The sequence below is a fragment of the Chenopodium album genome, chromosome 27 (assembly GCF_948465745.1).
Source record: "Chenopodium album chromosome 27, dcCheAlbu1.1, whole genome shotgun sequence".
Lineage (NCBI taxonomy): Eukaryota > Viridiplantae > Streptophyta > Magnoliopsida > Caryophyllales > Amaranthaceae > Chenopodium > Chenopodium album.
The window spans coordinates 14981337-15003216 of record NC_137860.1 but is presented as its reverse complement, the minus strand read 5'-3'; positions in this window follow the sequence as shown (position 1 = coordinate 15003216).

Sequence of the window (21880 nt, the reverse complement as noted above, 5' to 3'; positions counted from 1 at the left end):
CATTGTTTGAATGTGTTTGACTTTCATTTGACTCAATTAGCTTTGTTGAATGTGTTTGACTTTCATTTGACTCAATTACCATTTTGGAATGCAATTGACTTTCATTTGATTCAAAAAGCTTTGTTTGAATATATTTGACTTTCATTTGATTCTAAAAGCTTTGTTGAATGTGTTTGACTTTCATTTGACTCAATTAGCATTGTGGAATGCAATTGACTTTCATTTGATTCAAAAAGCTTTGTTTGAATGTATTTGACTTTCACTTGATTCTAAAAGCTTTGTGGAAAGTGTTTGACTTTCATTTGACTCAATTAGCTTTGTTGAATGCTTTTGACTTTCATTTGAATAAAAAAGCTTTATTTAAATGTGTTTGACTTTCATTTGACTCAATTAGCTTTGTTGAATGTGTTTGACTTTCATTTGACTCAATTAGCATTGTGGAATGCAATTGACTTTCATTTGATTCAAAAAGCTTTGTTTGAATGTATTTGACTTTTATTTGATTCTAAAAGCTTTGTGGAAAGTGTTTGACTTTCATTTGATTCAATTAGCTTTGTTGAATGCATTTGACTTTCATTTGAATCTAAAAGCATTGTTTGAATGTGTTTGACTTTCATTTGACTCAATTAGCTTTGTTGAATGTGTTTGACTTTCATTTGACTCAATTACCATTTTGGAATGCAATTGACTTTCATTTGATTCAAAAAGCTTTGTTTGAATATATTTGACTTTCATTTGATTCTAAAAGCTTTGTCGAAAGTGTTTGACTTTCATTTGACTCAATTAGCTTTGTTGAATGCATTTGACTTTCATTGATTCAAAAAGCATTGTTTGAATGTGTTTGACTTTCATTTGACTCAATTAGCTTTGTTGAATGCATTTGACTTTCATTGATTCAAAAAGCTTTGTTAGAATGCATTTGACTTTCATTTGACTCAATTAGCTTTGTTGAATGTGTTTGACTTTCATTTGACTAAATTACCATTGTGGAATGCAATTGACTTTCATTTGATTCAAAAAGCTTTGTTTGAATGTGTTTGACTTTCATTTGACTTAATTAGCTTTGTTGAATGTGTTTGACTTACATTTGAGTTAAGTAGCATTGTGGAATGCAATTGACTTTCATTTGATTCAAAAAGCTTTGTTTGAATGTATTTGACTTTCATTTGATTCTAATAGCTTTGTGGAAAGTGTTTGACTTTCATTAGACTCAATTAGCTTTGTTGAATGCTTTTGACTTTCATTTGAATGAAAAAGCTTTATTTGAATGTGTTTGACTTTCATTTGACTCAATTAGCTTTGTTGAATGTGTTTGACTTTCATTTGACTCAATTAGCATTGTGGAATGCAATTGACTTTCATTTGATTCAAAAAGCTTTGTTTGAATGTATTTGACTTTTGTTTGATTTTAAAAGCTTTGTGGAAAGTGTTTGACTTTCATATGACTCAATTAGCTTTGTTGAATGCATTTGACTTTCATTTGAATCTAAAAGCATTGTTTGAATGTGTTTGACTTTCATTTGACTCAATTAGCTTTGTTGAATGTGTTTGACTTTCATTTGACTCAATTACCATTGTGGAATGCAATTGACTTTCATTTGATTCAAAAAGCTTTGTTTGAATATATTTGACTTTCATTTGATTCTAAAAGCTTTGTTGAATGTGTTTGACTTTCATTTGACTCAATTAGCATTGTGGAATGCAATTGACTTTCATTTGATTCAAAAAGCTTTGTTTGAATGTATTTGACTTTCACTTGATTCTAAAAGCTTTGTGGAAAGTGTTTGACTTTCATTTGACTCAATTAGCTTTGTTGAATGCTTTTGACTTTCATTTGAATAAAAAAGCTTTATTTAAATGTGTTTGACTTTCATTTGACTTAATTAGCTTTGTTGAATGTGTTTGACTTTCATTTGACTCAATTAGCATTGTGGAATGCAATTGACTTTCATTTGATTCAAAAAGCTTTGTTTGAATGTATTTGACTTTCACTTGATTCTAAAAGCTTATTGGAAAGTGTTTGACTTTCATTTGACTCAATTAGCTTTGTAGAATGCTTTTGACTTTCATTTGAATAAAAAAAGCTTTATTTAAATGTGTTTGACTTTCATTTGACTCAATTAGCTTTGTTGAATGTGTTTGACTTTCATTTGACTCAATTAGCATTGTGGAATGGAATTGACTTTCATTTGATTCAAAAAGCTTTGTTTGAATGTATTTGACTTTCATTTGATTCTAAAAGCTTTGTTGAAAGTGTTTGACTTTCATTTGACTCAATTAGCTTTGTTGAATGCATTTGACTTTCATTGATTCAAAAAGCTTTGTTAGAATGTGTTTAACTTTCATTTGACTCAATTAGCTTTGTTGAATGTGTTTGACTTTCATTTGACTCAATTAGCATTGTGGAATGCAATTGACTTTCATTTGATTCAAAAAGCTTTGTTTGAATGTATTTGACTTTCATTTGATTCCAAAAGCTTTGTTGAAAGTGTTTGACTTTCATTTGACTCAATTAGCTTTGTTGAATGCATTTGACTTTCATTTGATTTAAAAAGCTTTGTTTGAATGTATTTGACTTTTATTTGACTCACTTAGCTTTGTTGAAAGTGTTTGACATTCATTTGACTCAATTAGCTTTGTTGAATGCATTTGACTTTTATTTGATTCAAAAAGCTTTGTTTGAATGTGTTAGACTTTCATTTGATTCAGTTAGCTTTGTTGAATGTGTTTGACTTTCATTTGACTATATTAGCATTGTGGAATGCAATTGACTTTCATTTGATTCAAAAAGCTTTTTTGAATTTATTTAACTTTCATTTGATTCTAAAAGCTTAGTTGAAAGTGTTTAACTTTCATTTGACTCAATTAGCTTTGTTAAATGCATTTGACTTTCATTTGATTCAAAAAGCTTTGTTTGAATGTATTTAACTTTCATTTGACTCAATTAGCTTTGTTGAATGTGTTTGACTTTTATTTGACTCAATTAGCTTTGTTGAATGCATTTGACTTTCATTGATTCAAAAAGCTTTGTTAGAATGTGTTTGACATTCATTTGACTCAATTAGCTTTGTTGAATGTGTATGACTTTCATTTGACTCAATTAGCATTGTGGAATGCAATTGACTTTCATTTGATTCAAAAAGCTTTTTTTGAATGTATTTGACTTTCATTTGATTCTAAAAGCTTTGTTGAAAGTGTTTGACTTTCATTTGACTCATTAGCTTTGTTGAATGCATTTGACTTTCATTTGATTCAAAAAGCTTTTTTGAATGTGTTTGACTTTCATTTGACTCAATTAGCTTTGTTGAATGTGTTTGACTTTCATTTGACTCAATTAGCATTGTGGAATGCAATTGACTTTCATTTGATTCAAAAAGCTTTGTTTGAATGTATTTGACTTTCATTTGATTCTAAAAGCTTTGTTGAAAGTGTTTGACTTTCATTTGACTCAATTAGCTTTGTTGAATGCATTTGACTTTCATTGATTCAAAAAGCTTTGTTAGAATGTGTTTAACTTTCATTTGACTCAATTAGCTTTGTTGAATGTGTTTGACTTTCATTTGACTAAATTAGCATTGTGGAATGCAATTGACTTTCATTTGATTCAAAAAGCTTTGTTTGAATGTATTTGACTTTCATTTGATTTTAAAAGCTTTGTTGAAAGTGTTTGACTTTCATTTGACTCAATTAGCTTTGTTGAATGCATTTGACTTTCATTTGATTCAAAAAGCTGTGTTTGAATGTATTTGACTTTTATTTGACTCACTTAGCTTTGTTGAATGTGTTTGACTTTCATTTGACTCAATTAGCTTTCTTGAATTCATTTGTTTTTTATTGATTTAAAAACCTTTGTTAGAATGTGTTTCACTTACATTAGACTCAATTAGCTTTGTTGAATGTCTTTGACTTTCATTTGACTCAATTAGCATTGTGGAATGCAATTGACTTTTATTTGATTCAAAAAGCTTTGTTTGAATGTATTTTACTTGCATTTGATTCTAAAAGCTTTGTTGAAAGTGTTTGACTTTCATTTGACTCAATTAGCTTTGTTGAACGCATTTGACTTTCATTTGATTCAAAAAGCTTTGTTTGAATGTATTTGACTTTTTTATTTGACTCACTTAGCTTTGTTGAATGTGTTTGACTTTCATTTGACTCAATTAGCTTTGTTGAATGCATTTGACTTTTATTGATTCAAAAACCTTTGTTAGAATGTGTTTCACTTTCATTTGACTCAATTAGCTTTGTTGAATGTCTTTGACTTTGATTTGACTCAATTAGCATTGTGGAATGTAATTGACTTTCATTTGATTCAAAAAGCTTTGTTTGAATGTATTTGACTTTCATTTGATTCTAAAAGCTTTGTAGAAAGTGTTTAACTTTCATTTGACTCAATTAGCTTTGTTAAATGCATTTGACTTTCATTTGATTCAAAAAGCATTGTTTGAATGTGTTTGAGTTTCATTTGATTCAAAAGCTTTGTTGAAAGTGTTTAACTTTCATTTGATTCAATTAGCTTTGTTGAATGTGTTTGACTTTCATTTGACTCAATTAGTATTGTGGAATGCAATTGACTTTCATTTGATTCAAAAAGCTTTGTATGAATGTATTTGACTTTCATTTGATTCTAAAAGCTTTGTTGAAAGTGCTTGACTAACATTTGACTCAATTAGCTTTGTTTAATGCATTTGACTTTAATTTGATTCAAAAAGCTTTGTTTGAATGTGTTTGACTTTCATTTGACTCAATTAGCTTTGTTGAATGTGTTTGACTTTCCTTTGACTCAATTAGCTTTGTTGAATGCATTTGACTTTCATTGATTCAAAAAGCTTTGTTAGAATGCGTTTGACTTTCATTTGACTCAATTAGCTTTGTTGAATGTGGTTGACTTTCATTTGACTAAATTACCATTGTGGAATGCAATTGACTTTCATTTGATTCAAAAACCTTTGTTTGAATGTATTTGACTTTCATTTGGTTCTTAAAGATTTGTTGAAAGTGTTTGACTTTCATTTGACTCAATTAGCTTTGTTGAATGCATTTGACTTTCATTTGATTCAAAAAGCTTTGTTTGAATGTGTTTGACTTTCATTTGACTCAATTAGCTTTGTTGAATGTGTTTGACTTACATTTGAGTTAAGTAGCATTGTGGAATGCAATTGACGTTCATTTGATTCAAAAAGCTTTGTTTGAATGTATTTGACTTTCATTTGATTCTAAAAGCTTTGTGGAAAGTGTTTGTCTTTCATTTGACTCAATTAGCTTTGTTGAATGCATTTGACTTTCATTGATTCACAAAGCATTGTTTGAATGTGTTTGACTTTCATTTGACTCAATTAGCTTTGTTGAATGCATTTGACTTTCATTGATTCAAAAAGCTTTGTTTGAATGTATTTGACTTTTATTTGACTCACTTAGCTTTGTTGAATGTGTTTGACTTTTATTTGACTCAATTAGCTTTGTTGAATGCATTTGACTTTTATTGATTCAAAAACCTTTGTTAAAATGTGTTTCACTTTGATTTGACTCAATTAGCTTTGTTGAATTTCTTTGACTTTGATTTGACTCAATTAGCATTGTGGAATGCAATTGACTTTCATTTGATTCAAAAAGCTTTGTTTGAATGTATTTGACTTTCATTTGATTCTAAAAGCTTTGTTGAAAGTGTTTGACTTTCATTTTACTCAATTAGCTTTGTTGAATGCATTGGACTTTCATTTGATTCAAAAAGCTTTGTTTGAATGTATTTGACTTTTATTTGACTCACTTAGCTTTGTTGAATGTGTTTGACTTTCATTTGACTCAATTAGCTTTGTTGAATGCATTTGACTTTCATTGATTCAAAAAGCTTAGTTAGAATGCGTTTGACTTTCATTTGACTCAATTAGCTTTGTTGAATGTGTTTGACTTTCATTTGACTAAATTAGCATTGTGGAATGCAATTGACTTTCATTTGATTCAAAAAGCTTTGTTTGAATGTATTTGACTTTCATTTGATTCTTAAAGATTTGTTGAAAGTGTTTGACTTTCATTTGACTCAATTAGCTTTGTTGAATGCATTTGACTTTCATTTGATTCAAAAAGCTTTGTTTGAATGTGTTTCACTTTCATTTGACTCAATTAGCTTTGTTGAATGTCTTTGACTTTGATTTGACTCAATTAGCATTGTGGAATGTAATTGACTTTCATTTGATTCAAAAAGCTTTGTTTGAATGTATTTGACTTTCATTTGATTCTAAAAGCTTTGTAAAAAGTGTTTAACTTTCATTTGACTCAATTAGCTTTGTTAAATGCATTTGACTTTCATTTGATTCAAAAAGCATTGTTTGAATGTGTTTGAGTTTCATTTGATTCAAAAGCTTTGTTGAAAGTGTTTAACTTTCATTTGATTCAATTAGCTTTGTTGAATGTGTTTGACTTTCATTTGACTCAATTAGTATTGTGGAATGCAATTGACTTTCATTTGATTCAAAAAGCTTTGTATGAATGTATTTGAGTTTCATTTGATTCTAAAAGCTTTGTTGAAAGTGCTTGATAACATTTGACTCAATTAGCTTTGTTGAATGCATTTGACTTTCATTTGATTCAAAAAGCTTTGTTTGAATGTGTTTGACTTTCATTTGACTCAATTAGCTTTGTTAAATGTGTTTGACTTTCATTTGACTCAATTAGCATTGTGGAATGCAATTGACTTTCATTTGATTCAAAAAGCTTTGTTGAAAGTGTTTGACTTTCATTTGACTCAATTAGCTTTGTTGAATGCATTTGACTTTCATTTTGTTAAAAAAAGCTTTGTTTGAATGTGTTCTACTTTCATTTGACTCAATTAGCTTTGTTGAATGCATTTGACTTTCATTTGACTCAATTAGCTTTGTTGAATGTGTTTGACTTTCCTTTGACTAAATTACCATTGTGGAATGCAATTGACTTTCATTTGATTCAAAAACCTTTGTTTGAATGTATTTGACTTTCATTTGATTCTTAAAGATTTGTTGAAAGTGTTTGACTTTCATTTGACTCAATTAGCTTTGTTGAATGCATTTGACTTTCATTTGATTCAAAAAGCTTTGTTTGAATGTGTTTGACTTTCATTTGACTCAATTAGCTTTGTTGAATGTGTTTGACTTACATTTGAGTTAAGTAGCATTATGGAATGCAATTGACTTTCATTTGATTCAAAAAGCTTTGTTTGAATGTATTTGACTTTCATTTGATTCTAAAAGCTTTGTGGAAAGTGTTTGACTTTCATTTGACTCAATTAGCTTTGTTGAATGCTTTTGACTTTCATTTAAATAAAAAATCTTTATTTGAATGTGTTTGACTTTCATTTGACTCAATTAGCTTTGTTGAATGTGTTTGACTTTCATTTGACTCAATTAGCATTGTGGAATGCAATTGACATTCATTTGATTCAAAAAGCTTTGTTTGAATGTATTTGACTTTGATTTGAGTCTAAAAGCTTTGTTGAAAGTGTTTGACTTTCATTTCACTCAATTAGCTTTGTTGAATGCGTTTGCCTTTCATTTGAATCTAAAAGCATTGTTTGAATGTGTTTGACTTTCATTTGACTCAATTAGCTTTGTTGAATGTGTTTGACTTTCATTTGACTCAATTATTATTGTGGAATGCAATTGACTTTCATTTGATTCAAAAAGCTTTGTTTGAATATATTTGACTTTCATTTGATTCTAAAAGCTTTGTTGAAAGTGTTTGACTTTCATTTGACTCAATTAGCTTTGTTGAATGCATTTAACTTTCATTTGATTCAAAAAGCTTTGTTTGAATGTATTTGACTTTCATTTGATTCAAAAAGCTTTGTTGAAAGTGTTTGACTTTCATTTGACTCAATTAGCTTTGTTGAATGCATTTGACTTTCATTTGATTCAAAAAGCTTTGTTTGAATGTGTTAGACTTTCATTTGACTCAGTTAGCTTTGTTGAATGTGTTTAACTTTCATTTGACTATATTAGCATTGTGGAATGCAATTGACTTTCATTTGATTCAAAAAGCTTTGTTTGAATTTATTTAACTTTCATTTGATTCTAAAAGCTTAGTTGAAAGTGTTTAACTTTCATTTAACTCAATTAGCTTTGTTGAATGCATTTGACTTTCATTTGATTCAAAAAGCTTTGTTTGAATGTATTTAACTTAAATTTGACTCAATTAGCTTTGTTGAATGTGTTTGACTTTTATTTGACTCAATTAGCTTTGTTGAATGTGTTTGACATTCATTTGACTCAATTAGCTTTGTTGAATGTGTTTGACTTTCATTTGACTCAATTAGCATTGTGGAATGCAATTGACTTTCATTTGTTTCAAAAAGCTTTGTTTGAATGTATTTGACTTTCATTTGATTCTAAAAGCTTTGTTGAAAATGTTTGACTTTCATTTGACTCAATTAGCTTTGTTGAATGCATTTGACTTTCATTGATTCAAAAGGCTTTGTTAGAATGTGTTTAACTTTCATTTGACTCAATTAGCTTTGTTGAATGTGTTTGACTTTCATTTGACTCAATTAGCATTGTGGAATGCAATTGACTTTCATTTGATTCAAAAAGCTTTGTTTGAATGTATTTGACTTTCACTTGATTCTAAAAGCTTTGTGGAAAGTGTTTGACTTTCATTTGACTCAATTAGCTTTGTTGAATGCATTTGACTTTCATTTGATTCAAAAAGCTTTGTTTGAATGTGTTTCACTTTCATTTGACTCAATTAGCTTTGTTGAATGTCTTTGACTTTGATTTGACTCAATTAGCATTGTGGAATGTAATTGACTTTCATTTGATTCAAAAAGCTTTGTTTGAATGTATTTGACTTTCATTTGATTCTAAAAGCTTTGTAAAAAGTGTTTAACTTTCATTTGACTCAATTAGCTTTGTTAAATGCATTTGACTTTCATTTGATTCAAAAAGCATTGTTTGAATGTGTTTGAGTTTCATTTGATTCAAAAGCTTTGTTGAAAGTGTTTAACTTTCATTTGATTCAATTAGCTTTGTTGAATGTGTTTGACTTTCATTTGACTCAATTAGTATTGTGGAATGCAATTGACTTTCATTTGATTCAAAAAGCTTTGTATGAATGTATTTGAGTTTCATTTGATTCTAAAAGCTTTGTTGAAAGTGCTTGATAACATTTGACTCAATTAGCTTTGTTGAATGCATTTGACTTTCATTTGATTCAAAAAGCTTTGTTTGAATGTGTTTGACTTTCATTTGACTCAATTAGCTTTGTTAAATGTGTTTGACTTTCATTTGACTCAATTAGCATTGTGGAATGCAATTGACTTTCATTTGATTCAAAAAGCTTTGTTGAAAGTGTTTGACTTTCATTTGACTCAATTAGCTTTGTTGAATGCATTTGACTTTCATTTTGTTAAAAAAAGCTTTGTTTGAATGTGTTCTACTTTCATTTGACTCAATTAGCTTTGTTGAATGCATTTGACTTTCATTTGACTCAATTAGCTTTGTTGAATGTGTTTGACTTTCCTTTGACTAAATTACCATTGTGGAATGCAATTGACTTTCATTTGATTCAAAAACCTTTGTTTGAATGTATTTGACTTTCATTTGATTCTTAAAGATTTGTTGAAAGTGTTTGACTTTCATTTGACTCAATTAGCTTTGTTGAATGCATTTGACTTTCATTTGATTCAAAAAGCTTTGTTTGAATGTGTTTGACTTTCATTTGACTCAATTAGCTTTGTTGAATGTGTTTGACTTACATTTGAGTTAAGTAGCATTATGGAATGCAATTGACTTTCATTTGATTCAAAAAGCTTTGTTTGAATGTATTTGACTTTCATTTGATTCTAAAAGCTTTGTGGAAAGTGTTTGACTTTCATTTGACTCAATTAGCTTTGTTGAATGCTTTTGACTTTCATTTAAATAAAAAATCTTTATTTGAATGTGTTTGACTTTCATTTGACTCAATTAGCTTTGTTGAATGTGTTTGACTTTCATTTGACTCAATTAGCATTGTGGAATGCAATTGACATTCATTTGATTCAAAAAGCTTTGTTTGAATGTATTTGACTTTGATTTGAGTCTAAAAGCTTTGTTGAAAGTGTTTGACTTTCATTTCACTCAATTAGCTTTGTTGAATGCGTTTGCCTTTCATTTGAATCTAAAAGCATTGTTTGAATGTGTTTGACTTTCATTTGACTCAATTAGCTTTGTTGAATGTGTTTGACTTTCATTTGACTCAATTATTATTGTGGAATGCAATTGACTTTCATTTGATTCAAAAAGCTTTGTTTGAATATATTTGACTTTCATTTGATTCTAAAAGCTTTGTTGAAAGTGTTTGACTTTCATTTGACTCAATTAGCTTTGTTGAATGCATTTAACTTTCATTTGATTCAAAAAGCTTTGTTTGAATGTATTTGACTTTCATTTGATTCAAAAAGCTTTGTTGAAAGTGTTTGACTTTCATTTGACTCAATTAGCTTTGTTGAATGCATTTGACTTTCATTTGATTCAAAAAGCTTTGTTTGAATGTGTTAGACTTTCATTTGACTCAGTTAGCTTTGTTGAATGTGTTTGACTTTCATTTGACTATATTAGCATTGTGGAATGCAATTGACTTTCATTTGATTCAAAAAGCTTTGTTTGAATTTATTTAACTTTCATTTGATTCTAAAAGCTTAGTTGAAAGTGTTTAACTTTCATTTAACTCAATTAGCTTTGTTGAATGCATTTGACTTTCATTTGATTCAAAAAGCTTTGTTTGAATGTATTTAACTTAAATTTGACTCAATTAGCTTTGTTGAATGTGTTTGACTTTTATTTGACTCAATTAGCTGTGTTGAATGTGTTTGACATTCATTTGACTCAATTAGCTTTGTTGAATGTGTTTGACTTTCATTTGACTCAATTAGCATTGTGGAATGCAATTGACTTTCATTTGTTTCAAAAAGCTTTGTTTGAATGTATTTGACTTTCATTTGATTCTAAAAGCTTTGTTGAAAATGTTTGACTTTCATTTGACTCAATTAGCTTTGTTGAATGCATTTGACTTTCATTGATTCAAAAGGCTTTGTTAGAATGTGTTTAACTTTCATTTGACTCAATTAGCTTTGTTGAATGTGTTTGACTTTCATTTGACTCAATTAGCATTGTGGAATGCAATTGACTTTCATTTGATTCAAAAAGCTTTGTTTGAATGTATTTGACTTTCACTTGATTCTAAAAGCTTTGTGGAAAGTGTTTGACTTTCATTTGACTCAATTAGCTTTGTTGAATGCTTTTGACTTTCATTTGAATAAAAAAGATTTATTTAAATGTGTTTGACTTTCATTTGACTCAATTAGCTTTGTTGAATGCTTTTGACTTTCATTTGAATAAAAAAGATTTATTTAAATGTGTTTGACTTTCATTTGACTCAATTAGCTTTGTTGAAAGTGTTTGACTTTCATTTGACTCAATTAGCTTTGTTGAATGCATTTGACTTTCATTTGATTCAAAAAGCTTTGTTTGAATGTATTTGACTTTTATTTGACTCACTTAGTTGTGTTGAATGTGTTTGACTTTCATTCTACTCAATTAGCTTTGTTGAATGCATTTGACTTTTATTGATTCAAAAACCTTTGTTAGAATGTGTTTCACTTTCATTTGACTCAATTAGCTTTGTTGAATGTGTTTGACTTTCATTTGACTCAATTAGCATTGTGGAATGCAATTGACTTTCATTTGATTCAAAAAGCTTTGTTTGAATGTATTTGACTTTCATTTGATTCTAAAAGCTTTGTTGAAAGTGTTTGACTTTCATTTGACTCAATTAACTTTGTTAAATGCATTTGACTTTCATTTGATTCAAAAAGCATTGTTTGAATGTGTTTGAGTTTCATTTGATTCAAAAGCTTTGTTGAAATTTTTTAACTTTCATTTGACTCAATTAGCTTTGTTGAATGTGTTTGACTTTCATTTGACTCAATTAGCATTGTGGAATGCAATTGACTTTCATTTGATTCAAAAAGCTTTGTTTGAATGTATTTGACTTTCATTTGATTCTAAAAGCTTTGTTGAAAGTGTTTGACTTTCATTTGACTCAATTAGCTTTGTTAAATGCATTTGACTTTCATTTGATTCAAAAAGCATTGTTTGAATGTGTTTGAGTTTCATTTGATTCAAAAGCTTTGTTGAAATTTTTTAACTTTCATTTGACTCAATTAGCTTTGTTGAATGTGTTTGACTTTCATTTGACTCAATTAGCATTGTGGAATGCAATTGACTTTCATTTGATTCAAAAAGCTTTGTTTGAATGTATTTGACTTTCATTTGATTCTAAAAGCTTTTTTGAAAGTGTTTGACTTTCATTTGACTCAATTAGCTTTGTTAAATGCATTTGACTTTCATTTGATTCAAAAAGCATTGTTTGAATGTGTTTGAGTTTCATTTGATTCAAAAGCTTTGTTGAAATTGTTTAACTTTCATTTGACTCAATTAGCTTTGTTGAATGTGTTTGACTTTCATTTGACTCAATTAGCATTGTGGAATGCAATTGACTTTCATTTGATTCATAAAGCTTTGTATGAATGTATTTGACTTTCATTTAATTCTAAAAGCTTTGTTGAAAGTGCAACACTAACATTTGACTCAATTAGCTTTGTTTAATGCATTTCAGTTTAATTTGATTCAAAAAGCTTTGTTTGAATGTGTTTGACTTTCATTTGACTCAATTAGCTTTGTTGAATGTGTTTGACTTTCATTCGACTCAATTAGCTTTGTTGAATGCATTTGACTTTCATTTGAATCTAAAAGCATTGTTTGAATGTGTTTGACTTTCATTTGACTCAATTTGCTTTGTTGAAAGTGTTTGACTTTCATTTGACTCAATTAGCTTTGTTGAATGCATTTGACTTTCATTTGATTCAAAAAGCTTTGTTTGAATGTGTTAGACTTTCATTTGACTCCGTTAGCTTTGTTGAATGTGTTTGACTTTCATTTGACTAAATTAGCATTGTGGAATGCAATTGACTTTCATTTGATTCAAAAAGCTTTGTTTGTATTTATTTAACTTTCATTTGATTCTAAAAGCTTAGTTGAATGTGTTTGACTTTCATTTGACTCAATTAGCTTTGTTGAATGCATTTGACTTTCATTTGATTCAAAAAGCTTTGTTTGAATGTGTTTCACTTTCATTTGACTCAATTAGCTTTGTTGAATGTCTTTGACTTTGATTTGACTCAATTAGCATTGTGGAATGTAATTGACTTTCATTTGATTCAAAAAGCTTTGTTTGAATGTATTTGACTTTCATTTGATTCTAAAAGCTTTGTAAAAAGTGTTTAACTTTCATTTGACTCAATTAGCTTTGTTAAATGCATTTGACTTTCATTTGATTCAAAAAGCATTGTTTGAATGTGTTTGAGTTTCATTTGATTCAAAAGCTTTGTTGAAAGTGTTTAACTTTCATTTGATTCAATTAGCTTTGTTGAATGTGTTTGACTTTCATTTGACTCAATTAGTATTGTGGAATGCAATTGACTTTCATTTGATTCAAAAAGCTTTGTATGAATGTATTTGAGTTTCATTTGATTCTAAAAGCTTTGTTGAAAGTGCTTGATAACATTTGACTCAATTAGCTTTGTTGAATGCATTTGACTTTCATTTGATTCAAAAAGCTTTGTTTGAATGTGTTTGACTTTCATTTGACTCAATTAGCTTTGTTAAATGTGTTTGACTTTCATTTGACTCAATTAGCATTGTGGAATGCAATTGACTTTCATTTGATTCAAAAAGCTTTGTTGAAAGTGTTTGACTTTCATTTGACTCAATTAGCTTTGTTGAATGCATTTGACTTTCATTTTGTTAAAAAAAGCTTTGTTTGAATGTGTTCTACTTTCATTTGACTCAATTAGCTTTGTTGAATGCATTTGACTTTCATTTGACTCAATTAGCTTTGTTGAATGTATTTGACTTTCCTTTGACTAAATTACCATTGTGGAATGCAATTGACTTTCATTTGATTCAAAAACCTTTGTTTGAATGTATTTGACTTTCATTTGATTCTTAAAGATTTGTTGAAAGTGTTTGACTTTCATTTGACTCAATTAGCTTTGTTGAATGCATTTGACTTTCATTTGATTCAAAAAGCTTTGTTTGAATGTGTTTGACTTTCATTTGACTCAATTAGCTTTGTTAAATGTGTTTGACTTACATTTGAGTTAAGTAGCATTATGGAATGCAATTGACTTTCATTTGATTCAAAAAGCTTTGTTTGAATGTATTTGACTTTCATTTGATTCTAAAAGCTTTGTGGAAAGTGTTTGACTTTCATTTGACTCAATTAGCTTTGTTGAATGCTTTTGACTTTCATTTAAATAAAAAATCTTTATTTGAATGTGTTTGACTTTCATTTGACTCAATTAGCTTTGTTGAATGTGTTTGACTTTCATTTGACTCAATTAGCATTGTGGAATGCAATTGACATTCATTTGATTCAAAAAGCTTTGTTTGAATGTATTTGACTTTGATTTGAGTCTAAAAGCTTTGTTGAAAGTGTTTGACTTTCATTTCACTCAATTAGCTTTGTTGAATGCGTTTGCCTTTCATTTGAATCTGAAAGCATTGTTTGAATGTGTTTGACTTTCATTTGACTCAATTAGCTTTGTTGAATGTGTTTGACTTTCATTTGACTCAATTATTATTGTGGAATGCAATTGACTTTCATTTGATTCAAAAAGCTTTGTTTGAGTATATTTGACTTTCATTTGATTCTAAAAGCTTTGTTGAAAGTGTTTGACTTTCATTTGACTCAATTAGCTTTGTTGAATGCATTTAACTTTCATTTGATTCGAAAAGCTTTGTTTGAATGTATTTGACTTTCATTTGATTCAAAAAGCTTTGTTGAAAGTGTTTGACTTTCATTTGACTCAATTAGCTTTGTTGAATGCATTTGACTTTCATTTGATTCAAAAAGCTTTGTTTGAATGTGTTAGACTTTCATTTGACTCAGTTAGCTTTGTTGAATGTGTTTGACTTTCATTTGACTATATTAGCATTGTGGAATGCAATTGACTTTCATTTGATTCAAAAAGCTTTGTTTGAATTTATTTAACTTTCATTTGATTCTAAAAGCTTAGTTGAAAGTGTTTAACTTTCATTTAACTCAATTAGCTTTGTTGAATGCATTTGACTTTCATTTGAATCTAAAAGCATTGTTTGAATGTGTTTGACTTTCATTTGATTCTAAAAGCTTTGTTGAAAGTGTTTGACTTTCATTTGACTCAATTAGCTTTGTTAAATGCATTTGACTTTCATTTGATTCAAAAAGCATTGTTTGAATGTGTTTGAGTTTCATTTGATTCAAAAGCTTTGTTGAAATTTTTTAACTTTCATTTGACTCAATTAGCTTTGTTGAATGTGTTTGACTTTCATTTGACTCAATTAGCATTGTGGAATGCAATTGACTTTCATTTGATTCAAAAAGCTTTGTTTGAATGTATTTGACTTTCATTTGATTCTAAAAGCTTTTTTGAAAGTGTTTGACTTTCATTTGACTCAATTAGCTTTGTTAAATGCATTTGACTTTCATTTGATTCAAAAAGCATTGTTTGAATGTGTTTGAGTTTCATTTGATTCAAAAGCTTTGTTGAAATTGTTTGACTTTCATTTGACTCAATTAGCTTTGTTGAATGCATTTGACTTTCATTGATTCAAAAGGCTTTGTTAGAATGTGTTTAACTTTCATTTGACTCAATTAGCTTTGTTGAATGTGTTTGACTTTCATTTGACTCAATTAGCATTGTGGAATGCAATTGACTTTCATTTGATTCAAAAAGCTTTGTTTGAATGTATTTGACTTTCACTTGATTCTAAAAGCTTTGTGGAAAGTGTTTGACTTTCATTTGACTCAATTAGCTTTGTTGAATGCTTTTGACTTTCATTTGAATAAAAAAGATTTATTTAAATGTGTTTGACTTTCATTTGACTCAATTAGCTTTGTTGAATGTGTTTGACTTTCATTTGACTAAATTAGCATTGTGGAATGCAATTGACTTTCATTTGATTCAAAAAGCTTTGTTTGTATTTATTTAACTTTCATTTGATTCTAAAAGCTTAGTTGAATGTGTTTGACTTTCATTTGACTCAATTAGCTTTGTTGAATGCATTTGACTTTCATTTGATTCAAAAAGCTTTGTTTGAATGTATTTGACTTTTATTTGACTCACTTAGTTGTGTTGAATGTGTTTGACTTTCATTCTACTCAATTAGCTTTGTTGAATGCATTTGACTTTTATTGATTCAAAAATCTTTGTTAGAATGTGTTTGACATTCATTTGACTCAATTAGCTTTGTTGAATGTGTTTGACTTTCATTTGACTCAATTAGCATTGTGGAATGCAATTGACTTTCATTTGATTCAAAAAACTTTCTTTGAATGTATTTGACTTTCATTTGATTCTATAAGCTTTGTTGAAAGTGTTTGACTTTCATTTGACTCAATTAGCTTTGTTGAATGCATTTGACTTTCATTTGAATCTAAAAGCATTGTTTGAATGTGTTTGACTTTCATTTGACTTAATTAGCTTTGTTGAAAGTGTTTGACTTTCATTTGACTCAATTAGCTTTGTTGAATGCATTTGACTTTCATTGATTCAAAAAGCTTTGTTAGAATGCGTTTGACTTTCATTTGACTCAATTAGCTTTGTTGAATTTGTTTGACTTTCATTTTACTCAATTAGCTTTGTGGAATGCAATTGACTTTCATTTGATTTAAAAACCTTTGTTTGAATGTATTTGACTTTCATTTGATTCTTAAAGATTTGTTGAAAGTGTTTGACTTTCATTTGACTCAATTAGCTTTGTTGAATGCATTTGACTTTCACTTGATTCAAAAAGCTTTGTTTGAATGTGTTTGACTTTCATTTGACTCAATTAGCTTCGTTGAATGTGTTTGACTTACATTTGAGTTAAGTAGCATTGTGGAATGCAATTGACTTTCATTTGATTCAAAAAGCTTTGTTTGAATGTATTTGACTTTCATTTGATTCTAAAAGCTTTTTTGAAAGTGTTTGACTTTCATTTGACTCAATTAGCTTTGTTAAATGCATTTGACTTTCATTTGATTCAAAAAGCATTGTTTGAATGTGTTTGAGTTTCATTTGATTCAAAAGCTTTGTTGAAATTGTTTGACTTTCATTTGACTCAATTAGCTTTGTTGAATGCATTTGACTTTCATTGATTCAAAAAGCTTTGTTTGAATGTGTTTGACTTTCATTTGACTCAATTAGCTTTGTTGAATGTGTTTGACTTTCATTCGACTCAATTAGCTTTGTTGAATGCATTTGACTTTCATTTGAATCTAAAAGCATTGTTTGAATGTGTTTGACTTTCATTTGACTCAATTTGCTTTGTTGAAAGTGTTTGACTTTCATTTGACTCAATTAGCTTTGTTGAATGCATTTGACTTTCATTTGATTCAAAAAGCTTTGTTTGAATGTGTTAGACTTTCATTTGACTCCGTTAGCTTTGTTGAATGTGTTTGACTTTCATTTGACTAAATTAGCATTGTGGAATGCAATTGACTTTCATTTGATTCAAAAAGCTTTGTTTGTATTTATTTAACTTTCATTTGATTCTAAAAGCTTAGTTGAATGTGTTTGACTTTCATTTGACTCAATTAGCTTTGTTGAATGCATTTGACTTTCATTTGATTCAAAAAGCTTTGTTTGAATGTATTTGACTTTTATTTGACTCACTTAGTTGTGTTGAATGTGTTTGACTTTCATTCTACTCAATTAGCTTTGTTGAATGCATTTGACTTTTATTGATTCAAAAATCTTTGTTAGAATGTGTTTGACATTCATTTGACTCAATTAGCTTTGTTGAATGTGTTTGACTTTCATTTGACTCAATTAGCATTGTGGAATGCAATTGACTTTCATTTGATTCAAAAAACTTTCTTTGAATGTATTTGACTTTCATTTGATTCTATAAGCTTTGTTGAAAGTGTTTGACTTTCATTTGACTCAATTAGCTTTGTTGAATGCATTTGACTTTCATTTGAATCTAAAAGCATTGTTTGAATGTGTTTGACTTTCATTTGACTTAATTAGCTTTGTTGAAAGTGTTTGACTTTCATTTGACTCAATTAGCTTTGTTGAATGCATTTGACTTTCATTGATTCAAAAAGCTTTGTTAGAATGCGTTTGACTTTCATTTGACTCAATTAGCTTTGTTGAATTTGTTTGACTTTCATTTTACTCAATTAGCTTTGTGGAATGCAATTGACTTTCATTTGATTTAAAAACCTTTGTTTGAATGTATTTGACTTTCATTTGATTCTTAAAGATTTGTTGAAAGTGTTTGACTTTCATTTGACTCAATTAGCTTTGTTGAATGCATTTGACTTTCACTTGATTCAAAAAGCTTTGTTTGAATGTGTTTGACTTTCATTTGACTCAATTAGCTTCGTTGAATGTGTTTGACTTACATTTGAGTTAAGTAGCATTGTGGAATGCAATTGACTTTCATTTGATTCAAAAAGCTTTGGTTAAATGTATTTGACTTTCATTTGATTCTAAAAGCTTTGTGGAAAGTTTTTGACTTTCATTTGACTCAATTAGCTTTGTTGAATGCTTTTGACTTTCATGTGAAGAAAAAAGCTTTATTTGAATGTGTTTGACTTTCATTTGACTCAATTAGCTTTGTTGAATGTGTTTGACTTTCATTTGACTCAATTAGCATTGTGGAATGCAATTGACTTTCATTTGATTCAAAAAGCTTTGTTTGAATGTATTTGACTTTCATTTGATTCTAAAAGCTTTTTTGAAAGTGTTTGACTTTCATTTGACTCAATTAGCTTTGTTAAATGCATTTGACTTTCATTTGATTCAAAAAGCATTGTTTGAATGTGTTTGAGTTTCATTTGATTCAAAAGCTTTGTTGAAATTGTTTGACTTTCATTTGACTCAATTAGCTTTGTTGAATGCATTTGACTTTCATTGATTCAAAAGGCTTTGTTAGAATGTGTTTAACTTTCATTTGACTCAATTAGCTTTGTTGAATGTGTTTGACTTTCATTTGACTCAATTAGCATTGTGGAATGCAATTGACTTTCATTTGATTCAAAAAGCTTTGTTTGAATGTATTTGACTTTCACTTGATTCTAAAAGCTTTGTGGAAAGTGTTTGACTTTCATTTGACTCAATTAGCTTTGTTGAATGCTTTTGACTTTCATTTGAATAAAAAAGATTTATTTAAATGTGTTTGACTTTCATTTGACTCAATTAGCTTTGTTGAATGTGTTTGACTTTCATTTGACTAAATTAGCATTGTGGAATGCAATTGACTTTCATTTGATTCAAAAAGCTTTGTTTGTATTTATTTAACTTTCATTTGATTCTAAAAGCTTAGTTGAATGTGTTTGACTTTCATTTGACTCAATTAGCTTTGTTGAATGCATTTGACTTTCATTTGATTCAAAAAGCTTTGTTTGAATGTATTTGACTTTTATTTGACTCACTTAGTTGTGTTGAATGTGTTTGACTTTCATTCTACTCAATTAGCTTTGTTGAATGCATTTGACTTTTATTGATTCAAAAATCTTTGTTAGAATGTGTTTGACATTCATTTGACTCAATTAGCTTTGTTGAATGTGTTTGACTTTCATTTGACTCAATTAGCATTGTGGAATGCAATTGACTTTCATTTGATTCAAAAAACTTTCTTTGAATGTATTTGACTTTCATTTGATTCTATAAGCTTTGTTGAAAGTGTTTGACTTTCATTTGACTCAATTAGCTTTGTTGAATGCATTTGACTTTCATTTGAATCTAAAAGCATTGTTTGAATGTGTTTGACTTTCATTTGACTTAATTAGCTTTGTTGAAAGTGTTTGACTTTCATTTGACTCAATTAGCTTTGTTGAATGCATTTGACTTTCATTGATTCAAAAAGCTTTGTTAGAATGCGTTTGACTTTCATTTGACTCAATTAGCTTTGTTGAATGTGTTTGACTTTCATTTGACTATATTAGCATTGTGGAATGCAATTGACTTTCATTTGATTCAAAAAGCTTTGTTTGAATTTATTTAACTTTCATTTGATTCTAAAAGCTTAGTTGAAAGTGTTTAACTTTCATTTAACTCAATTAGCTTTGTTGAATGCATTTGACTTTCATTTGAATCTAAAAGCATTGTTTGAATGTGTTTGACTTTCATTTGATTCTAAAAGCTTTGTTGAAAGTGTTTGACTTTCATTTGACTCAATTAGCTTTGTTAAATGCATTTGACTTTCATTTGATTCAAAAAGCATTGTTTGAATGTGTTTGAGTTTCATTTGATTCAAAAGCTTTGTTGAAATTTTTTAACTTTCATTTGACTCAATTAGCTTTGTTGAATGTGTTTGACTTTCATTTGACTGAATTAGCATTGTGGAATGCAATTGACTTTCATTTGATTCAAAAAGCTTTGTTTGAATGTATTTGACTTTCATTTGATTCTAAAAGCTTTTTTGAAAGTGTTTGACTTTCATTTGACTCAATTAGCTTTGTTAAATGCATTTGACTTTCATTTGATTCAAAAAGCATTGTTTGAATGTGTTTGAGTTTCATTTGATTCAAAAGCTTTGTTGAAATTGTTTGACTTTCATTTGACTCAATTAGCTTTGTTGAATGCATTTTACTTTCATTGATTCAAAAAGCTTTGTTTGAATGTGTTTGACTTTCATTTGACTCAATTAGCTTTGTTGAATGTGTTTGACTTTCATTCGACTCAATTAGCTTTGTTGAATGCATTTGACTTTCATTTGAATCTAAAAGCATTGTTTGAATGTGTTTGACTTTCATTTGACTCAATTTGCTTTGTTGAAAGTGTTTGACTTTCATTTGACTCAATTAGCTTTGTTGAATGCATTTGACTTTCATTTGATTCAAAAAGCTTTGTTTGAATGTGTTAGACTTTCATTTGACTCTGTTAGCTTTGTTGAATGTGTTTGACTTTCATTTGACTAAATTAGCATTGTGGAATGCAATTGACTTTCATTTGATTCAAAAAGCTTTGTTTGTATTTATTTAACTTTCATTTGATTCTAAAAGCTTAGTTGAATGTGTTTGACTTTCATTTGACTCAATTAGCTTTGTTGAATGCATTTGACTTTCATTTGATTCAAAAAGCTTTGTTTGAATGTATTTGACTTTTATTTGACTCACTTAGTTGTGTTGAATGTGTTTGACTTTCATTCTACTCAATTAGCTTTGTTGAATGCATTTGACTTTTATTGATTCAAAAATCTTTGTTAGAATGTGTTTGACATTCATTTGACTCAATTAGCTTTGTTGAATGTGTTTGACTTTCATTTGACTCAATTAGCATTGTGGAATGCAATTGACTTTCATTTGATTCAAAAAACTTTCTTTGAATGTATTTGACTTTCATTTGATTCTATAAGCTTTGTTGAAAGTGTTTGACTTTCATTTGACTCAATTAGCTTTGTTGAATGCATTTGACTTTCAGTTGAATCTAAAAGCATTGTTTGAATGTGTTTGACTTTCATTTGACTTAATTAGCTTTGTTGAAAGTGTTTGACTTTCATTTGACTCAATTAGCTTTGTTGAATGCATTTGACTTTCATTGATTCAAAAAGCTTTGTTAGAATGCGTTTGACTTTCATTTGACTCAATTAGCTTTGTTGAATTTGTTTGACTTTCATTTTACTCAATTAGCTTTGTGGAATGCAATTGACTTTCATTTGATTTAAAAACCTTTGTTTGAATGTATTTGACTTTCATTTGATTCTTAAAGATTTGTTGAAAGTGTTTGACTTTCATTTGACTCAATTAGCTTTGTTGAATGCATTTGACTTTCACTTGATTCAAAAAGCTTTGTTTGAATGTGTTTGACTTTCATTTGACTCAATTAGCTTCGTTGAATGTGTTT